This window comes from Falco cherrug, chromosome 5, assembly GCF_023634085.1.
Source record: "Falco cherrug isolate bFalChe1 chromosome 5, bFalChe1.pri, whole genome shotgun sequence".
NCBI lineage: Eukaryota > Metazoa > Chordata > Aves > Falconiformes > Falconidae > Falco > Falco cherrug.
In genome coordinates, this window is record NC_073701.1 from 21,633,273 (window position 1) to 21,650,651 (window position 17,379).

The 17,379-nt window shown below is 41.4% G+C and overlaps 1 protein-coding gene across 4 annotated transcripts in view; it reads right to left on the reverse strand.

The window, feature by feature from the left end:
* The window catches only part of MGST1 (microsomal glutathione S-transferase 1), a 57,960-nt gene that overhangs the window by 31,700 nt on the left and 8,881 nt on the right, over window positions 1-17,379 (reverse strand). The gene's annotated exons all lie outside the window — the stretch shown is intronic.

The window sequence follows — 17,379 nt, forward strand, 5'->3', positions numbered from 1 at the left end:
TAGCACTAATCACAGTTTTGTGATGGATCCAGACCAAAACTCTAAAGACAGATGACTCAAAGATGGGCACAGTCAGTGTGGATGAAGCTGCAGCTATGACCTCATTGACTTCACTAAGATGATGTGTGATATTAAACACACAAGATCTTCCTTGGATTATGACCAAACCACTGTTTTGGGTTTGCGTGGCAAGGTTTTGGTAGCAGGGGAGCTACAGGGGTGGCTTCTGTGAGAGGGTGCTGGAAGCTTCCCCCATGTCCCATAAAGCCAACACCAGCCGGCTCCAGGATGGACCTGCTGCTGGCCAATGCCGATCCCATCAGTGACGGTGGTACCATCTCTGTGATAAAATGCTTAAGAAGGAAGGGGAAAAAAAACCCTGCACAATTTTCAGCCCAAGAGAGGAATAAGAATATGTGAGAGCAACAACTCTGCAGACACCCAGGTCAGTGCAGAAGGAGGCAGGAGGTACTCCAGGTGCCAGAGCAGAGATTCTCCTGCAGCCTGTGGTGAAGACCATGGTGAGGCAGGCTGTGCCCCTGCAGTCCATGGAGGTTAATAGTGGAGCAGATATCCACCTGCAGCCCATGGAGGATCCCTCACTGGAGCAGGTGGATGCCCAAAGGAGACTGTGACCCCATGGGGAGCCTGTGCTGTAGCAGGCTCCTGGCAGGACCTGTGGCCCCATGGATAGAGGAGCCCACGCTGGAGCAAGTTTGCTGGCAGGATTTGTGACCCTGTGAGGGACCTACAGTGGAGCTGTCTATTCCTAAAATACTGCATCCCATGGAAGGGACCCACGCTGGAGCAGTTTGTGAACTGCAGCCCAAGGACTCATGTTAAAAAAGTTCATGGAGGACGGTGTCCCGTGGGAGGGACCCCACGCTGGAGCAGGGGAAGAGCGTGAGGAGTCCTCCCCCTGAAGAGGAAGCAGCAGCAGAGACAACGTGTGATGAACTGATGGCAACCTCCATTCCCCATCCCCCTGTACTGATGTCGGGAAGCAGGTAGAGAACTTGGGAGTAAAGTTAAACCAGGGAAGAAGGGAGGGCTGCAGGGATGGTGTTTTTTAAGATTTGGTTTTATTTCTTGTTATCCTACTCTGATTTGATTGGTAATACATTAAACTACTTTTTTCCCTTAGTTGAGCCTGTTTTGCCCATGACAGTAATTGGTGAATGATCTCTCTCAGTCCTTATCTTGACCCACAAGCTTTTAATTATATTTTTTCTTCCCTGCCCAGCTGAGGAGGTGTCACGGTTTAACCCCAGCTGGCAACCAAGTGCCAAGCAGCCACTCACTCGATCAGGAGACCAGCAGCTTCTAGCACTGTCCTCCGGCCTAGCCTGTGCCTATTGACCTGCGGTTCAGTGCCCTCAGGGGGCTGTGGCTGAGGCAGGGACCCAAACAACTACAGTAATTGTCCCTGCAGCAAAAAAGAAACAGCAGACAAGGAAGACAATGGGCCCATATCGTAGATTAGTAAGGGAGGAGGAAGAACAGGAAAGGTGTGATCAAGAAGCTGGTCTTTTGACAAAGAAACTGGAGGAAGGAGTGAGAGAACTCAGGCAGGAAGCAGAAACTACCCGGTCCCTGACCACATCAGAACTTCAAGACATACGGAGAGATGACAGCTGCCATCCAGCTGAGCGGATTGCTGCCCGGCTGCTCTGATGCTGGGATAACGGGGCTGGCAGTCAGCAGCTGAAAGGTAAGGAAGCCCAACAGCTGGGATCTCTTGCTAGAAACATTGCTAGATCTCTTGCTAGGGCATTGAGAGAGGAACTGGAAAAAGAGGCAGCAATTTGCAGTCTCTAGAGATGGCTCCTCTCAAGTGTGAGGGCAAGAGATGCATTCAAGGAATATCCTGTGAACTCCCCAGGAAAGCAGACTACCACAGATGAAGGCATCCAATATCTGAGAGAATTAGTGGTGCTGGAAGTCATCTACAGTGATCTAGACAATGATGAGGATTCCAAAGATCCAGATGCACATGAGCCATGTGGAAGGAAGGTGATTCAGTGTGACCCAGTGGGATATTCTATCTTGGTAGCGATGTATTGCTCATATATGAATACACCAACTGCGGAAAGAGTGTCTTCTCAGCTCCAGAACTTTGAAGAAAATCTCTGTGCCTCCTCATCCCTATGGGCCAGTGCCTTGGCTGTCAGGGGTGCCCCAAGAAATCAGTCCTTTCCTTGCCCGATCAGAGGGAAAGGGAGCCCCAGGGTGCATGCCTGGTTCACTCTGCATGGTGCACTCTGGTTCTCCATGTGTGATAGGGTGGAGGACATATGGAAGTGGGACGGCAAACCCACGTTTAAGCTGGAAGCCCACATATGTAAACTGAGAGGGGAGACGGCTATTAAGAAGGGGCCATCCAAGAAGGCTGTCAGCTTAGCTGCTGTAGAGACACAAGGTGGCTATCAGCGATCTCACAGACACAGAAGAACTGAGATCACCTCCCTTGATCCTGGTGAGGGGACTTCTGGTCTGGCACTGCAAAGGTCAGATAGTGAACGCTCTGACCCGGAACAGGAATAGAGGGTCCCTGCCTTTGGCCAGGAGGAGGAAAGTGATGATCGCATATACTGGACTGTGTGGATTCGATGGCCTGGCACACCAGAACCATAGAAGTATAAGGCTGTGGCCAACACTGGTGCACAGCGTATGCTGGTGCCATCAGGGCATAAGGGCACAGAAACCACCTGGATCTCTGGAGTAACAGGGGATGCCAAACATTGTCTGTATTGGAGGCTGGAGTGAGCTTGACGGGGGACAAGGGGGAAAAGCACTCCATTGTGACTGGCCTTGAGGTCCCTTGTATCCTTAGCATGGACTACCTCAGGAGAGGGTACTTCAAGGACCCAAAGGGGTACCGATGGGCTTTTGGTGTAGCCACTGTGTACACAGAGATGATCTACCTTACCTGACCCCTCAGAAGATCCCTTTGTTGTGAGATCGCTGCAAGGTGAAGAACAGCAAGTGCCAGTTGCTACCAGGACAGTGAACCAGTGGCAATATCGCACAAACCGAGACTCCCTGGCTCCCATCCATGAGCTGATTCATTGACTGGGGTGCCAAGGAGCAATCAGAAAGACTCACTCACCTACCTTTTCATAGTCCCATATGCTCAGTGCAGAAGTCTGATGGAGGGTGAAGGTTAACAGTAGACTATGGTGGCCTGAAAAAAGTGATGCCACCACTGAATGCTGCCATACCACCCATGTTAGAGCTCCAGTATGTACTGGAGTCAAAGACAGCCAAGTGGTATGCTACAATTAACATTGCCAATGCATTTTTTTCAGTTCCTTTGACAGCAGAGTGCAGGCCAAAGTTTGCTTTCACATGGACGAGCATCCAATACACCTAGAATCAACTGCCCCAGGGATGGAAGCACAGTCCTCCCATTTGTCATGAACTAATCCAGACTTCACTGGAAAAGAGTGATGCCCCTGAACATCTACAATACACAGATGACATCACTGTGTGGGGCAACAAGGCAGAAGAAGTGTTTGAGAAGAGAAAAAGAGAAATTCAGATTCTTCTGAAAGCTGGTTTTGCCATTAAAAAAAAGCAAGGTCAATGGACCTGCACAGGACATTAAGTTCTTGGGAATAAAATGGCAGGATGGACGCTATCATGTGCCTATGGACGTGCTCAACAATATAGCAACTATGTCTCCACCAGCTAACAAGAAGGAAACACAAGCTTTTCTAGGCCTTGTGGGATTCTGTAACTTCATCCATGAAGGAACATGAAGCAACGAACCTTCTAAGCAGTTCAGTCATGCAACTGTTTTGTTGTACTTATTTTCATGTGCATCTCCTAGGCTCACCTGTCAGGTGCCTGATAACTTATATTGTACGGTGTCAGAAAGTGTGTGTGTAATTATAGATGCAACGTTTTGCCCAGCACACAAACACCTCACAGATTCAACCTGTTTCACTGTTCTTGGAAATATCAGAGGTCCAAACTCGCTAATTAAATGTTCCTCAGTGTTCACGTATTTTCATTCTGTGAATCCATAATGATTTGTACAGCTGAGGCTCCTCAGCCCCACATCTCATGGTCACACAATAAGAGCTGTACCCCAGTTACCCTGATTTAAAGCAAATCCATATCCAATGTATGTGGATTCACTTGAAGGACCAGGACTGGATTGGGCAAAGCAAATAAAATGGAGTAAGTAATTAAGAGAAGGATGTATCAAATGAGAAACTACAGGTATTTTCCATCTCCAATGGCTGAGAGTGACTCTCTTTTTTTCTCCCAATAAAATCTGAGGCAATAAAAAGCCTCCAAAGACCTCACTCTTTCACTAATGTCCAAAATGGTCTTTGTTTGCGTAGAAACAACGTAGAAAGATACAAAAATAGCCTTAAATTAGCATATTGCCAAATTGGTCTACTGTAACAAGTGCTTTGAAGTCTGGCGTGCTGACTGATTCCCCACAGGAAGTTGAGTACTCTGAAAACAATTAAGAACAAAAAAGGGGCGGGGGGGAGGAGAGAGGGAGCAGGCGAGTACAGTAGTTAAATTAAGCAAAGTGAGCCTTGGAATAGTCAAGGGACTAAACAAGCCATCGAATCACTTAATAACAGCACTTCTTTAGCAGCGGCGATAGAAAACACCAACTGGATTTTTAGAAACTGAGACATTAAAGCTTGAAAAAGCAGAATGACAGAAGTTTAAATTAAATAAATGAAAATTACTTCAGAATATAATAGAAGGTAATAAGGCACCAAAACTGCCAGTAGTTATAGTAGCTAATGCTGTGTTCTAAAATTGATCCTAATGTAAAAGCATTGTGCAATTTAAAAGTAATAAACATAATAATCCCTACCATTTTACATAATAAATAAATCTTAACTACGTTTCCCATTTGTATAAAGCCTTGTGAAATGATGGGTTTGGTTGTTAAGAAAATCCAAATGTTTGTTTCACGAGGATATTATAGTGATGCAGTGGAATATACTTTGAAGGGGAAGGTGAAGATATATTTTATAGGCAGTACTGAGTAAACATGACTATATCTGGAAAACCGCACACACCACACAAAGAAAGACCTTTCAGATTATACAATAAATATTTTACACTGTGGAATACCTTCTCTATAACATTTTGTCTACACTGAAAGGCATAATCTCATACTGAAAGATGGTTGCTATTATACTTATTAATGTTAACCGTACCATGCAGGGGAAATACTGTATAATTAGCAATGGTATCTATCCCAAAGATCCTGCGATGTAGATAAGCAAAACAGGTAAAGGTTTCACCATCTGTGTTTCACCAAACAGCAAAGAGGTGCAGGGAAGATTAAAGGCTTACTCTAATTAAGTAGCGAACCTCCAAATAACTGGTGGTTTCCAGATCAGGTTCCAAATTACTGGTCTAGGGGAACAGAAGGGTGGGGTTCAGCTGGGACCTAAGCCTACATCCTTTTCCCTATACATGGCTTAGCACAGACTCATCAGAAATTAATTCTGTTCCTTTGGACTCTTTCTTTACAAGCCTCCCATACAGGCACTCCCGCACCTCCATGGTGTGGCAATCAAGAGGCATGACATAGAATGTAGCTCCCTGTCGCACAGCAGTACCTCTCAAATGTGCAAGATATGGCCTTAAGCCTCAAGAACTTCACTGGCTTTTCCCCCTGCCACCTTCTGCCTCCTCCTTTACATATGCACAGCAGTGCCTCTATATATCGGTCATCCCCGCTGCAAGTGTTAGGACAAGTTAACCTAATTTTTAAAAACTCTGGTAACTAACTTTTGGTAACAAGACTTCAGTTACTAACCTTTCTGGTTTCCAAGAAAAGTTGTGGAATCTCCACCCTTGGAGGTGTTCAAGACTTAGCGGGACAAAGCCCTGAGCTAGCTGACCTACTTGGACCTGCTTGGAGCAGTGGGGCTGGACAAGATGATGCCTAGAGGTCCCTTCCAGCCTAAATTACTTTATGATTCCATGTTATGTACCTTTACTTCAGGTGTGGTGTCTTTCTTGAAGTGCTAAAAAATTCCCTTTTTTCAAACCCCCACCCAACATTTTTTATCTTACAGAAAAGAGTCCACATGTCCTTCAAGGTACAAAGGAGTACTATAATAGTGAACTAGATATTTCTACAAAGCGTATCTGCTGATAACATGTAAATCCTGTACCTAAGTCTTTTTAAAGTCCTAAAGAGAAAGACACATTTATCCTTTGTTCTCTTTAACTCAAAGCCCATTCAGTATGCGAGAACTCCAAACACTGGGGTTGTAGGACAAGCCAGGAGACCCATGCTGACCTCAACAGCCAGAAGAATCACCTTTATTGTACAGTAACTGTTCTTTGAGAATGTGTTATTACGGATGCCACTATAGAAGATCAGTAAGCATTATCCTGTCAGAATAGCAGCTTTGAGAAAATCCAGCTGCCTTGAATACTGATTTATGTTACTGCATTCCCAAATTTAGTAACCAAGGAAAAGCCGGGGCACTTGATACTGACTTTCACAGTTCTGGCCAAAGTAACGTATCGGAAAGAACGATTTGAAGCAGATCTACAGAACTCTCTCAGATGGGACTTCTGCACAAGTCTCACTGTTTCAGTTCCTCTCTGGACTATCTAAGCATTATACAGACTTTAAAAAAGCAATGCTATATAATGAAAAAAAACCCCTAGGTAGTACTTCTCCATAAATAAAAAAAACATTGTCTAGAAAAGCTATGTGAGAGGGAAACCTGTTCAAGATGAGGCTGGAGAAGACTGTGGAGATTAAGCCTTGTCTTACAGATGAGACTCCATTCAAACTTTTCTTTGTTGCCTATATGAAGAACCTTCTTCATTTTGAAAAGTATCTTCTAACTTTCATGCCTTACCTCAAGACTTCCTGGTCATCTTGAAACAACCTTTTTGTAAAAGTGCTCAGGGTTTTATCGCAGACAATTATCAGGTAAGGAGAAAGCAAGGTGTGATCTAGCCATGGCTCTGTGAAATCTGGTGGAAGAGATCTGAAAACAGAGTAAGTACCTAACAGACTTGCACTACTCAGTTCAAAAGCCACCACATGAATGTAACCATATCCCCTTCAAGTTTAATCACCTCAGCTGGAACCTTCCTGAGACACTATGAAACATCAGCATTCATTTGCTACCATTCTTTTTATTGATTGTTCTTGCTTTTTTTTTATTATTTCCTCTTCTTTCTTTAAGATTATGTATTAATATTACAGTACCACCTATAGCAACAAATTAAAATTGCAGCTTCCATCAGAAATACGATCCTGTTATGCTAGGTTCTGTACAAATCTCACAGGCATTAAGATACAGCCCCTTGCTCAGAGTGGTAAAAATGAAGGTGACAGGTGCCCAGCTCATGTCAACAGTAGAACAGATTCCTTAATTCCGAGTCAAATGTACCACATCGCTTTCCCTTTTTCTTTGGTACTTTGCCTTTTGTCTCTATGCCTATTCTTCTCTTACAGCTGAAAAGAGTTTCTTACCTTACAGCTGCCTGGGAGTGTGTGTGTGGGCAATCTACAACTCAGCCAACGTGTATACAGACAATTTCATCAGTTAGTATTTGTTTAAGCTTCGATTCTTTTATTAATAGAAATTTGGAGACTGGAAACAAGAAATTACTTGACTCGGTCATATGTAAGATCAAGATAGAATACAGGCCTTTTGGTGCTCTAGTTACAAAACTCTTAGTTTTTGTGAGCAGAAGCAAGCAACTGCTGCTCTTGGTCAGAGCTATCTCTAACCAGATTCTCACAGTATCAGGGCCCTGCTAATAAAACCTATCTGCCAGCATTTGGTGCCTCCCTGACATGACTACCTAAAGCAGGTCCATGAGTGGGCCACAGGAGCCTACGTGCCTGCAAAGAAATGTCAAGGCCCCAGTGGATAAGGCTTCTTCATTCACTAAAGTCAGTTACTGTCCTACTAGGGGGAAAAAAAAATAATCAAAAGAGTTTACTTTGTATGCAATTGTGGTCAGCACTAAACATCTTTCTGGGTAGCAAGTGAGAATATAGGAGATTTTAAATGCTTTCTTTGAAAGTAGAAAAATATATCTTTTAAGCAATCAAGCACTAACTGTGAAAATTAAAAATATCTGTTCCATATGTTCAAGTCCCAAGTAAAGTAATATTAAGTATGTTCAAGAAAGTTCAGGTAGGAAGAGCAAATGATTAAAATAAAAGTCCCCTGGGTCAAAATGCAAGAGCAGTGGACAAAGATAAAGTACCAGGGAAAGGAGATGAAATACAAACAGGATGTGCTGTGGTGTCCAAATGAGACGCATTACTAAAAAAAGTGTTGCATCATTAACCACTCCATCAACTGGCTCTGCCAGGGCTGCAATGGACTTTCTATCGCCAACACCAAGTCCACTGACAGCACAGAGACCTTGGAGAATGTGAGGATCTCAGATCACACTCTGGTATGTCTGCTAATCTCACTTTAATACTTCAAAACACAGGAGGGAGAAAATTCATAAACAAAGAGAAACAGCAGTTATATTAGCAGGTGAAAAACAATTTCAGCTGTGTGATTGGCCTCTCAATATATGACTCGTATACGAAATCAGTATCTTCTGGATAGGTATCTCAATGGTCAGTTAGTCCCTGGTCTTCAGTGGATGCATTATGTGTTGTCCACAATTTGCATTGCTTTTGTTGCTGGTGCTGGGGTAGCTCTCTAGAAGTCATCTAGTGCTCTGAACAGAAAACACCCCAACAGTCTTTCAATATCCCAAATCAATAGTTCTGACCCAAACCCATACAACTCAAACTGAAGTGCTGAATGCCACAAATTTGCCCTGCAGTCCACAGAAACTGATGATCTTCGATCCTTCTAGAATCAGCCCTCTAATGAGCAGCCCTGTCTGGCCCCCATGGCATTCCCTAACATATGGCCCACTGTGTGACCATACACAGACCTTCTTGAGCAGCTCCAGACTCCAATTTTAAGCACTGTTGGAACTATTAATTCAGAAGGGGTGGTTCTAGATAAGAGAAGTTAGTTTTAAGCATAGTTAAATGTTATCTATAGGTAAGTGCATAGAAAATCCACTGCATCCATTGTAAAAATAATTAATTGTAGTGTTTTACAAAACAAAATACTTTGATTTCTCCAATCAGAGAGATTTTAATGATTTTTCCAGTGTTTCAAAAAATAATTTAAAAATTATTAATCAGATCTAACAAACTTTATACAATTCTTGAAATTATTATTTTTAAAGGTTGCCATAAAAAAGCAGTCAGTTTGTCTATTCTACTGCTAAGCTCATTCCATGTAAATTGTCAGGCAAAATTCTTAGTAACTGAAAGATGCAAGGAAAAATACCTTTTATTCTTACTTTGTGAAAAATACAAAACAAATGTGGATTATTTACTTTGTGTGCTTTCTGTTTAGTCATATTCACTCCTTCATTTCCATGTCAGCAAAGAAGACAGTACCTCCTTTAGCATGGTTTATACTTTTCACACACACGTACACATGCACACACAAAAAAAGCCACCAACAAGAATGAAAAAACCATAGCTAAACATAGTATACTCTTGATTGCAGTCCCAAAGAAACTGGCAAAAGGACCTGGGGACATGAAGATCCTATTAGCCTGTTTGTATTTAACTGACTAGATTTCAAGTTGACAGTGGCCCTTTTAGAAGTGTACAGAACAAAACAGCACCACATGGCCAGCAGGATCCATTTTAAAGTGGTGCTCTCTTATGTCCCCTGCTGAGGATTGCACCATATGAGCCATCAGTAACACCAAGTCAAAGGCAAACCATCAATAAAGCTCTTGCTGTGATCAAGAATATGTGAACAATGGACCAGCCACTTCTAGTGATAGTTATAGCAGAATTGAAGTATGGTGGCACCTACGTGAGAGGTTTTTTCTCTGAAATTTTACAAAACGTAGTATTTTATCTGGACACTGTCACTTGCAATAAATGTTTTAGTGCAGGCTGTATTCTGCACACTTAATTAAATAAATGGAATATGCTAGAGGCTACTTGTCTAGATACAAAGCCTGTGAAAGTCAGTGAGAACTTTTCCATTCAATTCACCGGTCTCTAAATTAGGTCTACAGCCCATACACTGTAACCCAGATATAGCAATGAGAACTAAATAAATAACATTCAGAGTGTCCTCTCTCATTACATACACTCTTAAAAGTACACTTTTATTTTGTACAGATCAACACATCTGGGCTTAGCTTCTCTTCATAGATGTACATGTGCCTGAAGTTAAAAATTCCTACAATGGAGGTTCATAAGAACAGGTTATTTCAGGAGGAAAAGACCCATAGAATTTAATAGAGATTGTTGCTTTTCTTCATCCGTCTTACATTCCTGCTATAGGATGGATTAAGCTTTCTGTGGGAAGGATTTACTTCTATATATCCTGGCATAGTTTCCCTAAATCCTGTTAGCTTCATTTTGCAGGGTGGGTTTCTCCATAATTCATGTGCCTGTAAGACTTAACTGGACAAATTAAGGAAATCATATAAAACCCCTTACAAGGACATACTTTCTCTGACCTTAACCAACTCTGTTATCATCCATCCCTGTACATGACTCATCCCATTCTGTCACATTAGCACTGACAAGGACATAGAAAGCTACAAAAGAAGTTGATGGACATGCGCTCCACAGCATTAGCTACCTTGCTCCACGCTCCTGAGATCTGACTGTGCCTTTTGACAGCTCTCCAAGCACATTTCCCTATTTCTAGAATGAAACTGAACCTTTGCACTTTATTATTATTATTATTGTTCTCTTTCAGCAAAAAGGTAATTGGGCATGAAAAGTTCAAATCCATTAAATAAAAACTCAATTTAAAATATTTTCCATCCACCAAGCAAGGTCCTATTCATTATGCTGACACTGTACTCCACCTCTGTGCCAAGTGGATCACTCAAAGATGCCCCCCACCACTTCCCTGGCATTTTGTGTGACAAGTAAATCTGCTGTGCACACATTGCTTTATAGGGCATCCCGGTTTTGTATAAATACAGCAACATTGTTTTACAGCACCTTTAAATTCCCAAGTTGAATTCTGTAACTATTGAGATATTTTCAAGTAAACTATTGGTGCTGAGTCTCTCCTCTGGATATTGTGGCAGACAGACACAGCTTCTGAGTTTTATTTCTGCTTCTTTACTCACTTTAAGTTTTTGAACAGCCTCAGTCCCGCTCCGGTTACCCTACTGCTAAATACAAATCATAAAATGTATTTACTTATCAAAAACAACTGCAGAAAAAATATATATTGCATAGTTCTTGGGGAAGCTCAGCAGAAGAATTCAGATGTTGCAGTTACCTGGTGCCTTATTAATTTAGAAAAGCAAAACAAAACCAAAACATTCTAATGCTTCAGCCAGAGGTTAAATACTCTGTTTCACAAAGGTCACTTTTTCAATAAAGTTTTTTTTTGTACAGGTTTAGTGTACAGAGACACTATGTTGCCTTAATATCCATTACATTTTCCTTCTTTAAAGGTAGCAAAATATCTTCCCACCTAAAACTCCATCTGCCAGAGACACACAGCAGAGCTACTTTATCCTTCACAGGCCCAATCCCGAAATCTAATAAAAAAGCCAAAGAGGGACATCTAGTGGTACCGGGCACGACGTTAAGAACGAGCAGAGGCAGAGAAAACCTGCTGCCACGCTTGGAGTTTGAGTCACTCTTTTCTCATAAGGAAAGAAAAAGGTAGAAGGGAAGACAAAATTAAAGAAAGGAAAAAGTCTGCCTATTTTATTGTTTTCTAACACATAGATGCTTACATTAGTAATATACTTAACACTAAACTCCACTTGGGCAAAGCAGAAAGATGAAGCGAAACAAAAGGAGAACTAACAGGCGTTCTTTTAAGTCAAATATGTCTTAAGAAAGTTAGATTCTTCAAAATAAATTGAATCTAAATGAAAGCCATAAACAAACAATGCTGCCACAGAACTCCAGACACAAAGAAGGAAACCACATCTTGGCTTTCACTTGCAGCACAATACTAAGGAAAACCAAGAGGACCTGCAGAACTACTTCAATTTACCTTGAAAGTACACAGGTATATTAAAATCCAGCCAACGGCTGAGCATCAACAGAAACTAAACTCCAGTTTGACAAAAATTCCAAAAACTCACCCAATGAGCAAATGACAAGATTTAGTGCTTATCACTTATATTAGCAGTGAACATTTCATCATACTCATAATGAAGTGCTCATGAAATGTTACTAGAATAAACCATCTGTCAGCTAACAAGGAGAGATCGACAGCAAAATCCAAATTGCTGGAGAGACAACAGAAGAGCTGAGTAAAATGAACCGTGTGGTCCTGGCTGACTTTAGTATCGGAGTATTTGTACATTTTTTCTTGTACAAAAATGTACAGATTTGTAGCAAACTGGACCTTTATTATGAAAACACCCCTTTAAGAGCACTGAAGGGACACCCACATGAAAAGTACATAAATTGTAAACCCTGCTGAGAACTGTAGCCTGTAAGATGGACCACACCTGCTCACAGGTTTGATGTGAAAATCCCATAGTAAACAACTCTGTGTTGTATAGCTACCTGGTATTAAATGAGGCAGTCATGCATGCTAGGCTGTTACTGCAGGCTCATTAAGGAAAATTGAGTTTTTAGTGTCACTTTCTATCAAAAGAAGCAGCAGATGAAGTTCAACCTTTATAACAATTATATAGAGGTCTCTTAGACACCTAGAGATTAAGAATTTTAACCTGCCTTGAGCACTTCAGTGGCAATTCCACATACACCAATCCCTACAGTTCCTCTCTAAGTGAAGGTTAAAGAGACAAAGCTCAGAAATTCTTCCAAGAAATATGAAACAACCTATAGAGCTGAACCCTTTCTGCCCATCTCCCAGACAAACTTACCCCTGCTCTGAAGGTTCTTTCCGATTTCCATGAATATACTACAGTGAAAAGGGATACTTTTCCATAAATTTGAAAACAAGTGTCAAATATTACTTTCCTTGGGAAATAAATAAAAAAAAAATAATAATCCTCTCCAATGCTGTAGGCATGATGTCATTTTTGGGGCAGTTTCATAGGCTGTTCTCTGTAGCCACACAATACCAACTCCTACCTCCCAGAGCAGTCTGTGTGCCACAGGTGCCTTAAGAGGCAACAAATTAAACAGAATTAGCTACCAAGTTGACCCAACTCATTGGTCACCTCCATTCTGATTTGAGGTATTTATAATCCTCTTTGTAGATATTTAATGTTTGGATGCACAAGAAAAACATTCTTAAAAATGAACTTATTTTAAATAGAGATAGTAAGTGGGTTTATAAAATAAAACCATAGAAGCAGAAAGTTACCTGCCTCTCTTATAATGCTTCTACTAGTCTTCCTCCAGTGTGCTCCTTGATGCTGTGCTAAGCCAACATTAAAGTACTTCCCTCCTTTAAGTCCTCCCTTTGTTTTTTTAACTCTTCACTATTTCTGTAGGACTGACACTACCTTCTGAATTTATCCCCCCTCACTGGACAAGCAGTACCCGTGAGACAAACCCTCTTCTTTTTTTCTTTTTTTTTTTTTTTCTAAAGACAGGTTTCTTTGAACTGCCTCTTTTTAAGCTCACCAGCACACATGAGATGTAGAATAAAAGAAAGATGCTGTCAGTGGTGATGCACATTGGGATCCACCAGCAAAGAACTAGATATAAAAGCATTCAATTGTGGAGATTATGTGGCCACTGCTAAAATAATGTCCTTTAATGCATAAAAATAAATTACTTTCAAATGTGTTTCCATGGCAAAAGTAGCCACCTGGCATGCAGGTCAGTACTTGGAAATGCTGTGTGAAGGAATGGAGGCTGACCAGTTGATACAAGTCAGCCACCATTTCCCTGCCCACATTACAGCCCAGTAGGCTTTGAAGAAAGCATACCGGAGATGTCACTTTCCACTCTTTTATAAGCATCCACTTCAAGATGCTTCACTCCAGGCTAGCACGGGATGCCCTACGTCACTGTAGTACTACTTACAGAATTTGACATAGGATCACGGTTACAATTTCATACATTGCAAAGCATTTGTGCAGAATACAGTCCCACGTGTGCATATTCACCATAACATATATTTGTAAGAATGCTTAATTAGCACTATTATACAGAAAAAAAATTCAGGCATTGTACCTCACATTTTTCATACCTACTTTTAAAACAGGAGAGTAGTACTTTTTTGACGTGGGAAGGGGCTCTAAATTTTTGTTTTTCCAAGGGTGCACAGGAATAAAGAGCAGAGCGCTTTGTAGGAGGAAAGCACTGATTTAAAGTATTTCATACTCCTCCTTTCACTGCAGTAATTTAATAATAACTGCCTCAATTAAAAAAACCAACCAACCAAACAACAAACAAAGGCAACAAAAAGAATTTACTCTGATTTTAAAGACTAAGTTTAGTGTGCATATATTCCAGAGAGAAACAATGTCACAGAAAAGAGTGAAATAATGCCTGTCTCCCAAAGTCTCTGAATGATCACACACCTTCCTGGAAGTCATGCCGTGATTAAACTATACTCAGGAGAAGGGCAGCCATTCCATGGCATATTTTCCACTAGAGGTCAGGCTGAAGGAACTAATGATCTATTTTAGCCTTCAAAATCTATGAGTGTGAGTTACTAATTAAGATTTGAAGTTTAAAAATCACTTAAAGTGAATCACAAAGACATACTTTTCTAAGTGTCCAACAGCTGGAGGTGTTGAATCATGAGAGTGTTTTAATGTATGTCAATACAACCTTTCACAAAGCACATGATGTGCCCTCAATCACCAGAACAAGGTTTGGAAAAGAGAAGTTATTCCTCAACTTCAGCCTTGAAATGAAGAACATGTTAGTTTGAATAAAAACAGACACTAGCTACTTTTAAAAGGGTATAGTTTTGCTTTTAATTTTTTGCTTTTAGAAAGGACATACCTTACAAGCATTCTCCACCAAAAACCTAGATTGAATTTGTTTCTGTAAATAACTAGAAAGAGACACAGCTTAGCATGGAGTATGTGACAGTAACAGGCTTCAGGTGACTAGAAGTTTTTTGAAACCCCAAAATGATTTGAATTAGGAGACTAAGCTTTACTTTTCTTGTATTCTAGTCACTTACGCAACTCCACCACTTTCAGAAACATTGACCCAGCTTCTTGAAATAAATACCTTGAAGGCAGTGAAGTTCAGATATAAACTTGCTTCTGAAAATTTAAGGAAACATTTAATGTATCACTCAGAGTTTTAAAGAGCTGTTTTGTTGTGACAGGATGTGAAGTCCTGCTCTAATGGCAAGTCCTAGCTCAGAGCTCTTTGCCAGTCACCAGTCCTCTTAAACAATTTATCGCCTTCAGTGCATCTATCTGCAGCCGTGAAAACCAGAACAAAGTAACTTTGGCCAAAGCCTCATAAGCATTTATCCACAGAGTTGAAAACTAAATTGAGGAATTGTTCACATGTTTACACTTCTGAGAAAGAAGTAGCCCATGAAATTCACTCAGAGACAAAACCAGTGAACTGGGTCAAGGTATGTCAGCTACCATTTTAAAGCACCTCACCGTCAACTATCAGAGCCACTTCAAAGATACACAAAGTCCTCTGGAGAAGGGAGAATATAAAATGCCAGGAATAATTGGCAGAGAGATGGAAACTTGTAGTTTCTCCTGTCACCTAAGGTTAGTGGTGGGAATAACAGGCATAAGGAACTGAAATGAAGCCTAGGAGATGCTGGTTAAACCTCTTTTTATATGTCTCCCATGGACGAGCCTTTTCTGTACTTTCACCACATCAAAAGCAGCATACCTGCTGATAATGGCCAGTTGTTTCATCAGAGGTACAGATTATTTTGTTTAATGATTTTGTAGCAGAACCTGGTAACAGCGGTCCGAAATACACACGTGCATGTTTTCAGTTCAGCTCAGTAATGCATTCAACTAACACACTTTTTTTTTCCTTTACCGGTCCTGCTGAAAATAAGCCAGCCTTTTAAAATTTACAGCTGTACAAACAAGTACAGTATACCTCTCTAAGGCATGGTCTGGAGAAATGCAGGAGCCATCTGACAAGGACCACTCCAACACATTCCATGAAGCTGGCAGCCAGTTTGACTGAAGCTGGTAAGGCAGATTTCCCAGACTGAGCATGTACTCCACCCAGATGCACAGATGGTATTTGTGGGAGCAAAGGAAAATAAAACATAGGTTTAAAATAAATGCAAGAGAAACAGAGAATAATATTGAATCACTCTAGGTATTTCTAAGGGTTTCTGTTTATCTTTCCTACTTCTCAGCACGTAGCAAGTGTATGTTCAGGGCTTTGAAGCCACTGAGCAAATGGAAGGGATTTAAAACTAGTTTTGTTTCAAATGGAAGATCACAGAAATAAAGACAGGTTCCAGGTACTTCCCTTCAGAATTTGATTTCTGTAGAGAAGTTTGATGCAAAAGGAGTTAAAAATGCTGTTCCTGCATATGTCTGGCAGTGACAGGTAGGCTTGTCAGAGGAGCCTTTTCGATGCTAAAGGAAAGGACTTGCTCTGTTGCCGAATTTCACATAGGTCTGCATGGTGGCTACTCTGTCATTGTTTTAAATGGATGGAAAGACACACAGCTGGAAAGAGGCAGCAAACCACAAAGAAGTAAGGGAAATACAGCTTTAGAGGCTGGTATCACAATTATACAGAGGCAAGAGTAGCCACTGACTGATCAGTCCCAGTTGGCAGATTGATTCTGACAATGGTTGGTCTGGGCCCCAGCTCAAGGCTGCTGCCTTGCCCTTGTCCCTTCAGCACTAGTCCTTCTCAAGCTAGGAAGAGCCGATGGCCCGTCTTACCTCACTACAATGAATCCATCCAAGGTAGCTGGTTCTCAAGATCCCATGAAAAGCTAGAAGAGAAAGAAGGAATAGGAGGAAAACAGCACAGGTAGGAAGTGGTAGAGAAAGATGCAAGGAGAAGAAACACAAAAGCCCATGTTTCCCATTGGAGTCCCCGGTAACGCAGAAGTGTTGACGTGCTTATTCTGCCATGTCAGGAACTGAAGCTCCACAATGTTCTACTTTTAATCCTCTCAAGCACCCTCCTTGTAGAGGATCCAGCTCTTCATTATTTCACTCATTAGTTAGATCTAATTTCTGGTAAACCAATGTTAATTTCTTGATTTCAAGTCCCACCCTTCTCAAGTTTAGCAGACATGACTTAAACACTACCCTTGAACTGCAGTAAAAATCTCCCTTCTTTGGATTAAACCAGCCTGCCTGCACCCTTCCTGACTCCTCCTGCCACCCTTCTCAGTTACAGTCTCTAACTTAACACTGCATGAACCTCCATCTCGCAGCTGTGCGTAGGTAGGTAGGCCCTCCAGTGATATGTCTTCTGGT